The sequence below is a fragment of the Biomphalaria glabrata genome, chromosome 16 (assembly GCF_947242115.1).
Source record: "Biomphalaria glabrata chromosome 16, xgBioGlab47.1, whole genome shotgun sequence".
NCBI classification, from domain to species: Eukaryota; Metazoa; Mollusca; class Gastropoda; family Planorbidae; genus Biomphalaria; species Biomphalaria glabrata.
The window spans coordinates 20,078,638-20,093,032 of NC_074726.1; the positions used below are offsets into that span (position 1 = coordinate 20,078,638).

The 14,395-nt window shown below is 21.6% G+C and overlaps 1 protein-coding gene and 2 long non-coding RNA genes across 3 annotated transcripts in view; all 3 read right to left on the bottom strand.

Annotated features, from left to right (window-relative positions):
- The window catches only part of LOC106066853 (uncharacterized), a 443,149-nt gene that overhangs the window by 73,783 nt on the left and 354,971 nt on the right, over window positions 1–14,395 (bottom strand). The window lies entirely within an intron of this gene.
- On the bottom strand, window positions 441–8,397 carry LOC129923314 (uncharacterized). The gene is made up of 5 exons (XR_008775243.1): window positions 8,295–8,397; window positions 7,792–7,899; window positions 4,041–4,148; window positions 3,361–3,467; window positions 441–1,344 (listed from the first exon to the last, which is right to left on the bottom strand). It is a non-coding gene; the product is annotated as an uncharacterized LOC129923314 (long non-coding RNA).
- LOC129923315 (uncharacterized) lies at window positions 8,965–13,630 on the bottom strand. The gene is made up of 5 exons (XR_008775244.1): window positions 13,617–13,630; window positions 12,453–12,560; window positions 11,288–11,395; window positions 10,124–10,231; window positions 8,965–9,066 (listed from the first exon to the last, which is right to left on the bottom strand). It is a non-coding gene; the product is annotated as an uncharacterized LOC129923315 (long non-coding RNA).

Below are 14,395 nucleotides of genomic sequence, written 5' to 3' on the forward strand. Positions count from 1 at the left end.
CCCGTGGAGTGTGGGAGCGTATGGGGCGCCCTGACCGCAATTCCCCGTGTTGGAGGCTGTCCAGGCCTGAGCAAGCTATTATAGCACAGTGCACGGCAAGCCATTGTCCTGTTGGCTCAAATTTCTCACGGCTATGACCTAATTTCAATTCACGGTGCCCCCGCTGCGTGGAAGAAGAGGAAAGCGTGCCTCATATTCTGTTCGACTGCTGATCTCCGTCTCGACAGGTCTTGGGAAACCAAAAATGCTCGACCTGTATGGCGACATTTATGCACTACACAAGACAGCAGGGTTTCTGTCCAGGGCTTTTGCAAGAGAGGATTTGAGCCTCTTAAGCCCTCACTCAAATAGAGTTTGATGATGATGATGATGATCAGGTCAAAACATATTTTTAAAACAAATCTTAATTTGATAAATGCACTTGAAAAAAATTCAAAAAATCAATAGCAAATTGTATTAAATCTGATTATATTTATATCAATAAAATTATAGTTTATCCAATCTAAACAAGTATTCGCAAGTATCCCACGTTAGTTTATTTTAAATATAACACATTGTTTTATGGCTAATAACAATTTTAGTAATTTTTTCTATTCTATCTAGAAAAAAAAATCTGCTACTTTTATGTCTACCTTCATCAACAGATGCCTGAGAAATATCCTAAAAAATACACTGGTACAACAAAGTAAAAAACACCAAACTGTGGGAGATGAGTAGGCAGAAAAATATAAGGATATAAGGTGCAGATCTTAGAGAGGAAGTGGAGATGGATTGATCACACCATTAGAAAAGATAACAACAACTGAGCCTGGCCTTAGAGTAGAACCCACAGGGAACTAGGCGTAGAGGAAGACCTAAAGAACATGGCAAACCATTTTACTAGAGGAAGCTGAGAGGACAATAAGGAGCTGAGAAGCCATAAAATAACTAGCAAGACAACATGGAGAGTGGCATTTTTGTTGCTGAGGCCCTATGCTCCATTAGGAACTCAAAGGAAAAATGGTGATGATGATCTAGAAAAAAAGGTTTTTAAACTCTACATTATTTTATTCTATCTACAAACAATCAAAGTCAATAAATATTAAAACATAAGTATAATGTATATTTAAGTTTTAATTTAATAAACATTTTAAAGTATAGGAAATATAATTGTATCTAGCTTTATAAAGAAATACCACTATGTTTCTTAGTTGGATTGATTTTATTAATATTATCAATTGGTTTATCTGTTTCACCATTCATTGAAAGAGCTTCTTTTTCAGAAAAATTAGAATCTTTAAGATCTGCATAGGAGAAACATGGTATTCAATAATGATGCTTAATTTTATAAAGAAGCTTCGAAAACTGCAAATAAAAAAAATAAAAATTGTTACAAAAAAAAAAGCAATATGTTAAAAAATTTATAATATTTTAGTTAAAATAGTAATTTGTATTCATTCTAAACAAAATTTGCAACATGTTGCGAATATTATTTATTATATCAAAAAGTGTATTTTTGATAATTATTATTGTAGAATCACATAAAAAATCTTATATAAAACTAACTGTTTTATAGTTGATGAAATGTTTGAAAACAATTCTGCTACATTTAAGTCTACCTACAAGAAGTTAATATTAAATATGGATACCATTAGGTTTCCTAGTTGGATTGTTATTATTTGGATAATCAATCTTTTTATTTTTCATCATATGTTAAAAGAGTTTCATTTTCGGAAACTTTTGCTTAGTTTGATAACTTTTAAAAGATATTTTATACATCTTTTTTCAATGTTTGAATTTTTTCTAGAGTTTTGAAAGGAAAAATTTAAATTAAAAAAAATGACTGAGACATTATTAATTGTTTTTTTTCAAAAATAGTTTAGTAATATGAAAGGTTAATTTATTATGCTGTTTCAAAACTATGAATGATAAAATTGTCAGTAATCATTATTAAAAACAAAGCATTATGTTTTAGGTGTATTAAATATTTCAAGTTAAAAAAGCATTCTTTATTTAATCAAAGAAAATGTTGTGTCTACTGCTTGGTTTTTACAATAAATACAATACAAAGTGTATTATTACTAATTATTTTTTTTGAATTACTTTAAAAAATGTAAGATATATAAAATAAACTATTTTATAGTTGTTTGTTATTGACACTAAAAGTTTTTGAAAAACTCTTTATTTTAAAGTCCACTAGTAAAGTCTTTATTAGTTATAGTTAAAATATCTATCATTTTGTGATTGATAAAAGAAAAGTTTTTTAATCAAAAATTATATCTATTTCATAAATCAATACCACTTATTTTTAAGAGTTGAATTTATTTTATTCAGAAAATTAATTGTTTCATCTGTTTCATTATATATCGTAGGAGTTTTCACAATATTTAGTTACTAATGAGTAAAATATACGTAAAAAAAAATTGGAAAGGGAATTATCAGGTCAAAAAATATTTCAAAAACAAATAATTCTTAATTTTTTAAATGCATATAAAAAACTATTAACTTTGATAGTCATTAAAAAATTAAAAGTAATTTGTATAATATTTTATTATATTTTTATGGAAAAAATTATAGCTTATCCAATTTAAACAAATATTCGCAAGTATTCCTTTTTATGTTTTTTTAATATAACATATTGTTTTATTTATAAAAACAATTTCAAAAATGTTGTTTTTTTCAAAATGTGTGGAAAAATAAAACAAAGTGTTTTTTTTTGTAGGACATATTTTTTAAATCCTATCTAGAAATTTTTTTTTTATTAAACTCTGCATTATTTTACTCTATCAACAAGCAATCAAAGTCAATGAATTGTAAAAAAATATAATGTATATTTAAGTTTTGTTTTTATAAAAATTTAAATTACAGGATATATAATTATATCTAGCTTTATAAACAAATACCACTAGGTTTCTTAGTTGGATTGATTTCATTCATATAATCAATTAGTTTATCTGTTTCACCATACATTGAAAGAACTACTTTTTTTTTTAAATTTAGTTTTATTCAGATCTGCACAGGAGAATCATTGTATTCAATAATCATGCTTAATTTTATAAAGAAGCTTTGAGAACTACAAATAACAAAAATTTAGGAATTATTTTAAAAAGAAAGAGAGATATTCAAAATTTAATAATATTTTATTTTAAAAAAATGTTTCATCGATTCAAAACAAAATTTGCTATGTGTTGCAAATGATATTTATTATATAAAAAAGTGTTTTACTGATAATTATTATTGTGAAATCACAATACATATCATAAAATATCTAAAACTAAGTGTTTTCTAGTTGATAATATATTTGAAAACAATTCTGCTACTTTTAAGTCTACCTATAAGCAGTGAAAAGTAAATATAATTTTAAAAAAAATTAAATAATACCTTTAGGTTTCCTAGTTAGATTGTTTTTATTTGGATAAGCAATTGTTTCATCTGTTTTATCAAATGATTAAGGAGTTCCATTTTCAGAAATTTATTTTTTTTCTGATCTGCTTCAGAGAAATGTGTTGAATCAAAATGTTGCTTAGATGGATATTTTTTTAAAAGATAATTGTATTCATCTTTTTTGAACTTTGAAAATTCTTTACAGCATTCAAATTAAAACATTTAAATTAAAAAAAAAAAAGATTAAGACACTATTAAGTTTTTCAAAAATTGTTTAGTAATATGAATAGTTAATTTATAAATGCTGTTTCAAAACTACAAATGATAATAATGTATGTGATATTTACTAAAAGCAAAGAACTATGATTCAGGTGTATTAAATATTTCATGTTGAAAAAAGTTCTTTATTTAATGAAAGAAAATGTTTTGTATTTTGCTTGGCTTTTACAATTAAAATACAAATACAAAGTGTATTATTACTAATGCTTATTTTGAAATACTTTTTACAAAATTTATAGTTGTTTGTGATTCACACTAAAAAAATTTGGAAAAGCCTTTTTTTTTTAAAGAAAACATGCAAAGTCTTTATTTTTAATAATTAAAATACCTATTATTTAGTGATTGATAAAAGAAAACTTATTTTAATATAAAATTATATCTATTTCATAAATCAATACCACAAGGTTTCCGAGTTGGATTGTTTTTAATCATAAAATCAATAGTATCATCTGTTTCATCATATGTTGTAGAAGTTTTGTGTTCAGAATCTATAGTTTTTTTCTGATCTGCATCAGAGAAAAGATATAATTTATAATGTTTCTTTAATGAAAGAAAAAAACATAACTTTTATATAGAAATTTGTTTTTAGTGGAAAGGCAAGAATTTTCGTTCATGTTTCTAAAAAGTAAATATTAGTTAAAGAAATTTAAAAAAAAAAAAAAAAAAAAAATATTTTTAAACAAAATTCTTAATTTTACTAAATGCATTTTAAAACATAAAAGGAATAAACTTTGCTTAAATTTCATTATGTTAAAATTGAACAAATTAAAATTTATCCATTCTAAAAAAATAAATGCATCTATTCTACTTTTAAAAAATACAACACAATAATTTATAAATGATAAAATTTCAATTTTTTAAAAATATGTGTAAATTTTAAAAAAAGTTTTGTTCATTATAATTTTTTTTATCCTATATAGAAAACAAAATTTATTAAAACTCTACATTATTTTACCCTATTTTCAAGCAAACAAAGTCAATGAATAATAAAATAAATTCAGTTTTTCAGTATATTTCAGTTTGAATTTTATAAAAAAATTTAAATTCAGGATAAAAATTGTATTTAGCTTTATAAAGAAATACCATTAAATTTCCAAGTTTGATTGATTTTTTTTATACTATGAATTGGTTTATCTGTTTCACCATATATTGTAGTAGCTTCTTTTTCAGAAAATATAGTATTTTTCGGATCTATTGAGGACAAACATTGTATTCAATTAAAATGCTTAATTTTAAAAAGTGAATTGAAAACTACAAATAATAAAATTTAAGAAATCTTTACTAAAAAGAAAGCACCATGTGTAAAAAATGTTTATATTTTAATTTAAAAACTTCTTTCTATCCAATCTAAAAAAAATTAGCTTAGTGTTGTAAATGTTTTTTATTATATTAAAAAGAGTTTTGCTAATTATGTTGGAAATCGTAATAAAAATCTTATAATATCTAATAGTTAATAAAATATTTGAAAACAAATATTCTACTTTTAAGTCTATCTACAAGCATTTATTATTTTTAAAAAAGTAAAAAAAAATACAATTTGGTTTCCTAGTTGTATTGTTTTTATTTGGATAATCAGTTGTTTCATCTGTTTCTTGCAAGAGTTTTGTTTTCAGAAACTTTAATTTTTTTTTCTTTGCTTCAGAGAAATATGTTGAATTGATAATGTTGCTTAGATGAAAAACTTTTAAAAAAATTATAACTTTAATTTTAACCTTTGGAAGATTCCTTAGAATGTCAAAGGGCAAAAATTTTATTAAAAAAGGCATTATTACATTATAAAGTTTAAAAAATTATTTATTAATACAAATAGTTAACATGTTTATATGAATAATGTTTATTAAAACAAAATATAATACTTTTATGTAATCATTCTTAAAAACAAAGCAATAGGTTTCAGTGCTAATAAATATTTTGATTTGAAAAATGCTTTTATTTTAATCTAAAAAAAAAGCAGTTTATTTGCTCATTTTTTAAAGTCAGGCTGCAAAAGTCTATTGGAAATAATAATTGTTGCAAGTTACTTTAAAAATGCTAAAAATACAAAAAAGAAAACTTTATATAGTTTTTTTTGGCAATCTAAGTTTTTGAAAAATCTTATCCAATTAGTCATCCAAAACTGACTAAAATAAGTTAAGTTACAAAATCAGTTTTTAAATAATCAAAAGAAAATTTTTATTTATTAATTTTTTTTATTAATAGAAAATAATACTTTTAAAATAAATAAATACAATTAGATTCTTTATTTGATTGTTTTTATTCAGATAAATAAATACCAGTAGGTTTCCTATTTGGATTGTTTATATTTAGAAAATATATTGTTTCATCTGTTTCATCATATGTTGAAGGAGTTTTGTTTTAAGAAACTTTTGTTTTTTTCTGATGTACTTTGAAGAAAAAAGCTTAATCAAAAATCTTACTTAAAAGATACAATGATAAAATATTTGTTTTCACTTTTTTTTTATTTGTACAAATTTTTATGGTTATTAAAATTATTGGCTGATAAAAATCCTTTATTTTAGTTTTGGAAATCAATTGTTTCATAAAAATATGTTATTTTAAAGATTCATTTGTTTTTTAATTTCGAAAATTCTTAGAATTAAAAAGGTAAAATTTATATTTTAAGACATTATGAAGTTTAAAATAAAAATTTACTAATACATAAAGTTTATATGAAAAATGCTGTTTTAAAACAAATTATATAGTAATAAATAATCCAATTTTGAATTTAATTTTTTCCTCCAAATTTATGCTGTGTATTTGGCTTGATTGTATATTAAAATACAATAATTATATAGTGGTAATAAATATTGCAAATTACTTTAAAAACGTTAAGATACAGATAATAAATTTTCATATAGTTTTATTGTGTTTGGCAATGTAAATTTAAAAAAAAAATGTTATCCTTTTAGCCAGCTAAAAATTTCTAAAATAAGTTAAGGTACATATAATTTTTTATTGATCAAAAGAAATGTTTTTATTAATATAAAACTATACTTTTCAAATGAATAAATACCACTAGGTTTCTTTTTTCGTTTGTTATTATTTGGAAAATCAATTGATTCCTCTGGTTCATCATATGTTAAAGCAGTTTTGCTTTCAGAAATTTTTGATTTTTTCTGATCTGCTTTGAAAAAAGAAGCTTAATCAATAATCTTACTTAAAAAATAAAATCATAAAAGATTTGTTTTCACTTTTTTGGTTATTAATATATAAAAAAAATGATAACAAAGAACATTTAGTTTGCTAAAATTATTGGCGAATATAAATCCTTCATTTTATAAATGCACTTTAGAAAAATAAAATTATAATTGTTTAAAGTTATTTAGAAAAGGAAAGCATATTGCGAATTCAAAAAATTTTAAGATATCTAAAATTAAGTTTTTTAGAGTTCATAAAAATTTAAAAAAAAATCTGCTACTTTGATGTCTACCTTAAAGCAGTTCATAATAATATTTATTAAAAAATTCAATTTCAATAAATCAATACCATTAAGTTTCTTAGTTGGATTGTATTTAATTGGATTATCAATTGTTTCATCTGTTTCATCATACATTGAAGGAGATTTATTTTCAGAATCTTTAGCTTTTTTCTGATCTGCATCAGAGAAATATGTTGAATTGATAATGTTGCTTAAATAAAGTCAACTTAAAAATTAATTTTTTTTAATTTTGAAAATTTTTAGAATGTAAAAAGGTAAAAATTTTATTTTAAGACGTTATGAAATTTAAAAAAAAAATTTACTGATACATATAGTTTATATGAAAAATGCTGTTTTAAAACAAAATATACTTTTTATCTAATCATTTTTAAAAAAGAAACCAATATGTTTTAGTGGTAATAAATAATCAAATTTGGAAATTAATATTTTTTTCATCCAAATTTATGCTGTATATTTGGCTTGATATTATATTAAATAACTAGAAGTATATAGTGCTAATAATTATTGCAAATTACTTTTAAAAAGTTAAGATACAGAAAATAAATTTTCATATAGTTTTATTGTGTTTAACAATCTAAATTTAAAAAAAAATAATATCCTGTTAGTCAGCTAAGAATTTCTAAAATAAGTTAAGGTACATATAATTTTTTATTGATCAAAAGAAACGTTTTTATTAATATAAAATTATACTTTTCAAATAAAAAAAATACCACTAGGTTTCTTTTTTCGATTGTTTTTTTTTGGAACATCAATTGTTTCCTCTGGTTCGTCATATGTTAAAGGAGTTTTGTTTTCAGAAATTTTTGATTTTTTCTGATCTGCTTTGAAGAAAGAAGCTTTATCAATAATCTTACTTAAATGACACAATGATAAAAGTTTTTTGTTAATTTTTTTTTATTTGTTAATTTTTTTCTGGTTATTAATATCAAAAATTTAAAAAAAATGATAATAAAGAAGATTTAGTTTGCTGAAATTATTGGGCGATACATATTCTTCATTTTATAATTGCACTTTAGAAAAAAAATTATAATTGTTTATTGTTTTTACAGAAAGGAAAGTATATTGCAAATTCACACAAAAAATCTGAAGATATCTGAAACTAAGTGTTTTAGAGTTGATAAAAATTTGAAAATAAATCTGCTACTTTGATGTCTACCTTAAAGCAGTTCATAATAATGATTATTAAAAAAAATTAATTTCAATAAATCAATACCATTAGGTTTCCTAGTTGGATTGTATTCGTTTGGATAATCAATTGTTTTATCTGTTTCATCATACATTGAAGAAGATTTATTTTCAAAAACTTTAGCTTTTTTCTGATCTGCGTCAGAGAAATATGTTGAATTGATAATGTTGCTTAGATAAAGTCAATTTAAAGATTAATTTTTTTTAATTTTTAAAATTTTGAGAATGTAAAAAGGTAAAATTTTTATTTTAAGACGTTATGAAATTTAAAATAAAAATTTACTAATACATATAGTTTATATGAAAAATGCTGTTTTAAAACAAAATATACTTTTTATCTAATCATTTTTAACCAAAAAAAACAATATATTTTAGTGGTATTAAATAACCAATTTGGAAATTAATTTTTTTTTCATCCAAATTTATGCTGTATATTTGGCTTTATTTTATATTAAAATACTATAAGTATATAGTGCTAATAATTATTGCAAATTACTTTAAAAAAGTTAAGATACAGAAAATAAATTTTTATATATTTTTTTTGTGTTTAGCAATCTAAAATTAAAACAAAAATATTATCCTAGTTAGTCAGCTAAGAATTTCTAAAATAAGATAAGGTACATATAATTTTTTATTGATCAAAAGAAACGTTTTTATTAATAGAAAATTATACTTTTCAAATAAAAAAATACCGCTAGGTTTCTTTTTTCGATTGTTTTTTTTTGGAACATCAATTGTTTCCTCCGGTTCGTCATATGTTGAAGGAGTTTTGTTTTCAGAAATTTTTGTTTTTTTCTGATCTGCTTTGAAGAAAGAAGCTTTATCAATAATCTTACTTAAATGACACAATGATAAAAGTTTTTTGTTAATTTTTTTTTATTTGTATATATTTTTCTGGTTATTAATATCAAAAAAAAAAACCCTATAATAAAGAAGATTTAGTTTGCTAAAATTATTGGGCGATACAATTTCTTCATTTTATAATTGCACTTTAGCAAAAAAAATTATAATTGTTTATTGTTTTTAAAGAAAGGAAAGCATATTGCAAATTCACACAAAAAATCTCAAGATATCTGAAACTAAGTGTTTTAGAGTTGATAAAAATTTGAAAATAAATCTGCTACTTTGATGTCTACCTTAAAGCAGTTCATAATAATGATTATTAAAAAAAATTAATTTCAATAAATCAATACCATTAGGTTTCCTAGTTGGATTGTATTCGTTTGGATAATCAATTGTTTTATCTGTTTCATCATACATTGAAGGAGATTTATTTTCAGAAACTTTAGCTTTTTTCTGATCTGCATCAGAGAAATATGTTGAATTGATAATGTTGCTTAGATAAAGTCAATTTAAAGATTAATTTTTTTTAATTTTTAAAATTTTGAGAATGTAAAAAGGTAAAATTTTTATTTTAAGACGTTATGAAATTTAAAATAAAAATTTACTAATACATATAGTTTATATGAAAAATGCTGTTTTAAAACAAAATATACTTTTTATCTAATCATTTTTAACCAAAAAAAACAATATATTTTAGTGGTATTAAATAACCAATTTGGAAATTAATTTTTTTTTCATCCAAATTTATGCTGTATATTTGGCTTTATTTTATATTAAAATACTATAAGTATATAGTGCTAATAATTATTGCAAATTACTTTAAAAAAGTTAAGATACAGAAAATAAATTTTTATATATTTTTTTTTTGTTTAGCAATCTAAAATTAAAACAAAAATATTATCCTAGTTAGTCAGCTAAGAATTTCTAAAATAAGATAAGGTACATATAATTTTTTATTGATCAAAAGAAACGTTTTTATTAATAGAAAATTATACTTTTCAAATAAAAAAATACCGCTAGGTTTCTTTTTTCGATTGTTTTTTTTTGGAACATCAATTGTTTCCTCCGGTTCGTCATATGTTGAAGGAGTTTTGTTTTCAGAAATTTTTGTTTTTTTCTGATCTGCTTTGAAGAAAGAAGCTTTATCAATAATCTTACTTAAATGACACAATGATAAAAGTTTTTTGTTAATTTTTTTTATTTGTATATATTTTTCTGGTTATTAATATAAAAACAAACAAACCATATAATAAAGAAGATTTAGTTTGCTGAAATTATTGGGCGATACAATTTCTTCATTTTATAATTGCACTTTAGCAAAAAAAATTATAATTGTTTATTGTTTTTAAAGAAAGGAAAGCATATTGCAAATTGACACAAAAAATCTCAAGATATCTGAAACTAAGTGTTTTAGAGTTGATAAAAATTTGAAAATAAATCTGCTACTTTGATGTCTACCTTAAAGCAGTTCATAATAATGATTATTAAAAAAAATTAATTTCAATAAATCAATACCATTAGGTTTCCTAGTTGGATTGTATTCGTTTGGATAATCAATTGTTTTATCTGTTTCATCATACATTGAAGGAGATTTATTTTCAGAAACTTTAGCTTTTTTCTGATCTGCATCAGAGAAATATGTTGAATTGATAATGTTGCTTAGATAAAGTCAATTTAAAGATTAATTTTTTTTAATTTTTAAAATTTTGAGAATGTAAAAAGGTAAAATTTTTATTTTAAGACGTTATGAAATTTAAAATAAAAATTTACTAATACATATAGTTTATATGAAAAATGCTGTTTTAAAACAAAATATACTTTTTATCTAATCATTTTTAACCAAAAAAACAATATATTTTAGTGGTATTAAATAACCAATTTGGAAATTAATTTTTTTTTCATCCAAATTTATGCTGTATATTTGGCTTTATTTTATATTAAAATACTATAAGTATATAGTGCTAATAATTATTGCAAATTACTTTAAAAAAGTTAAGATACAGAAAATAAATTTTTATATATTTTTTTTGTGTTTAGCAATCTAAAATTAAAACAAAAATATTATCCTAGTTAGTCAGCTAAGAATTTCTAAAATAAGATAAGGTACATATAAATTTTTATTGATCAAAAGAAACGTTTTTATTAATAGAAAATTATACTTTTCAAATAAAAAAATACCGCTAGGTTTCTTTTTTCGATTGTTTTTTTTTGGAACATCAATTGTTTCCTCCGGTTCGTCATATGTTGAAGGAGTTTTGTTTTCAGAAATTTTTGTTTTTTTCTGATCTGCTTTGAAGAAAGAAGCTTTATCAATAATCTTACTTAAATGACACAATGATAAAAGTTTTTTGTTAATTTTTTTTTATTTGTATATATTTTTCTGGTTATTAATATCAAAAAAAAAAACCCTATAATAAAGAAGATTTAGTTTGCTGAAATTATTGGGCGATACAATTTCTTCATTTTATAATTGCACTTTAGCAAAAAAAATTATAATTGTTTATTGTTTTTAAAGAAAGGAAAGCATATTGCAAATTCACACAAAAAATCTCAAGATATCTGAAACTAAGTGTTTTAGAGTTGATAAAAATTTGAAAATAAATCTGCTACTTTGATGTCTACCTTAAAGCAGTTCATAATAATGATTATTAAAAAAAATTAATTTTAATAAATCAATACCATTAGGTTTCCTAGTTGGATTGTATTCGTTTGGATAATCAATTGTTTTATCTGTTTCATCATACATTGAAGGAGATTTATTTTCAGAAACTTTAGCTTTTTTCTGATCTGCATCAGAGAAATATGTTGAATTGATAATGTTGCTTAGATAAAGTCAATTTAAAGATTAATTTTTTTTAATTTTTAAAATTTTGAGAATGTAAAAAGGTAAAATTTTTATTTTAAGACGTTATGAAATTTAAAATAAAAATTTACTAATACATATAGTTTATATGAAAAATGCTGTTTTAAAACAAAATATACTTTTTATCTAATCATTTTTAACCAAAAAAAACAATATATTTTAGTGGTATTAAATAACCAATTTGGAAATTAATTTTTTTTTCATCCAAATTTATGCTGTATATTTGGCTTGATTTTATATTAAAATACTATAAGTATATAGTGCTAATAATTATTGCAAATTACTTTAAAAAAGTTAAGATACAGAAAATAAATTTTTATATATTTTTTTTTTGTTTAGCAATCTAAAATTAAAACAAAAATATTATCCTAGTTAGTCAGCTAAGAATTTCTAAAATAAGATAAGGTACATATAATTTTTTATTGATCAAAAGAAACGTTTTTATTAATAGAAAATTATACTTTTCAAATAAAAAAATACCGCTAGGTTTCTTTTTTCGATTGTTTTTTTTTGGAACATCAATTGTTTCCTCCGGTTCGTCATATGTTGAAGGAGTTTTGTTTTCAGAAATTTTTGTTTTTTTCTGATCTGCTTTGAAGAAAGAAGCTTTATCAATAATCTTACTTAAATGACACAATGATAAAAGTTTTTTGTTAATTTTTTTTATTTGTATATATTTTTCTGGTTATTAATATAAAAACAAACAAACCATATAATAAAGAAGATTTAGTTTGCTGAAATTATTGGGCGATACAATTTCTTCATTTTATAATTGCACTTTAGCAAAAAAAATTATAATTGTTTATTGTTTTTAAAGAAAGGAAAGCATATTGCAAATTCACACAAAAAATCTCAAGATATCTGAAACTAAGTGTTTTAGAGTTGATAAAAATTTGAAAATAAATCTGCTACTTTGATGTCTACCTTAAAGCAGTTCATAATAATGATTATTAAAAAAAAATAATTTCAATAAATCAATACCATTAGGTTTCCTAGTTGGATTGTATTCGTTTGGATAATCAATTGTTTTATCTGTTTCATCATACATTGAAGGAGATTTATTTTCAGAAACTTTAGCTTTTTTCTGATCTGCATCAGAGAAATATGTTGAATTGATAATGTTGCTTAGATAAAGTCAATTTAAAGATTAATTTTTTTTAATTTTTAAAATTTTGAGAATGTAAAAAGGTAAAATTTTTATTTTAAGACGTTATGAAATTTAAAATAAAAATTTACTAATACATATAGTTTAAATAAAAAATGCTGTTTTAAAACAAAATATACTTTTTATCTAATCATTTTTAACCAAAAAAAACAATATATTTTAGTGGTATTAAATAACCAATTTGGAAATTAATTTTTTTTTCATCCAAATTTATGCTGTATATTTGGCTTTATTTTATATTAAAATACTTTAAGTATATAGTGCTAATAATTATTGCAAATTACTTTAAAAAAGTTAAGATACAGAAAATAAATTTTAATATAGTTTTTTTGTGTCTAGCAATCTAAATTTAAAACAAAAATATTATTCTGTTAGTAAACTAAAAATTTCTAAAATAAGATAAGGTACATATAAATTTTTATTGATCAAAAGAAACGTTTTTATTAATAGAAAATTATACTTTTCAAATAAAAAAATACCGCTAGGTTTCTTTATTCGATTGTTTTTTTTTGGAACATCAATTGTTTCCTCCGGTTCGTCATATGTTGAAGGAGTTTTGTTTTCAGAAATTTTTGTTTTTTTCTGATCTGCTTTGAAGAAAGAAGCTTTATCAATAATCTTACTTAAATGACACAATGATAAAAGTTTTTTGTTAATTTTTTTTATTTGTATATATTTTTCTGGTTATTAATATAAAAAAAAACAAACCATGTAATAAAGAAGATTTAGTTTGCTGAAATTATTGGGCGATACAATTTCTTCATTTTATAATTGCACTTTAGCAAAAAAAATTATAATTGTTTATTGTTTTTAAAGAAAGGAAAGCATATTGCAAATTCACACAAAAAATCTCAAGATATCTGAAACTAAGTGTTTTAGAGTTGATAAAAATTTGAAAATAAATCTGCTACTTTGATGTCTACCTTAAAGCAGTTCATAATAATGATTATTAAAAAAAAATAATTTCAATAAATCAATACCATTAGGTTTCCTAGTTGGATTGTATTCGTTTGGATAATCAATTGTTTTATCTGTTTCATCATACATTGAAGGAGATTTATTTTCAGAAACTTTAGCTTTTTTCTGATCTGCATCAGAGAAATATGTTGAATTGATAATGTTGCTTAGATAAAGTCAATTTAAAGATTAATTTTTTTTAATTTTTAAAATTTTGAGAATGTAAAAAGGTAAAATTTTTATTTTAAGACGTTATGAAATTTAAAATAAAAATTTACTAATACATATAGTTTAAATAAAA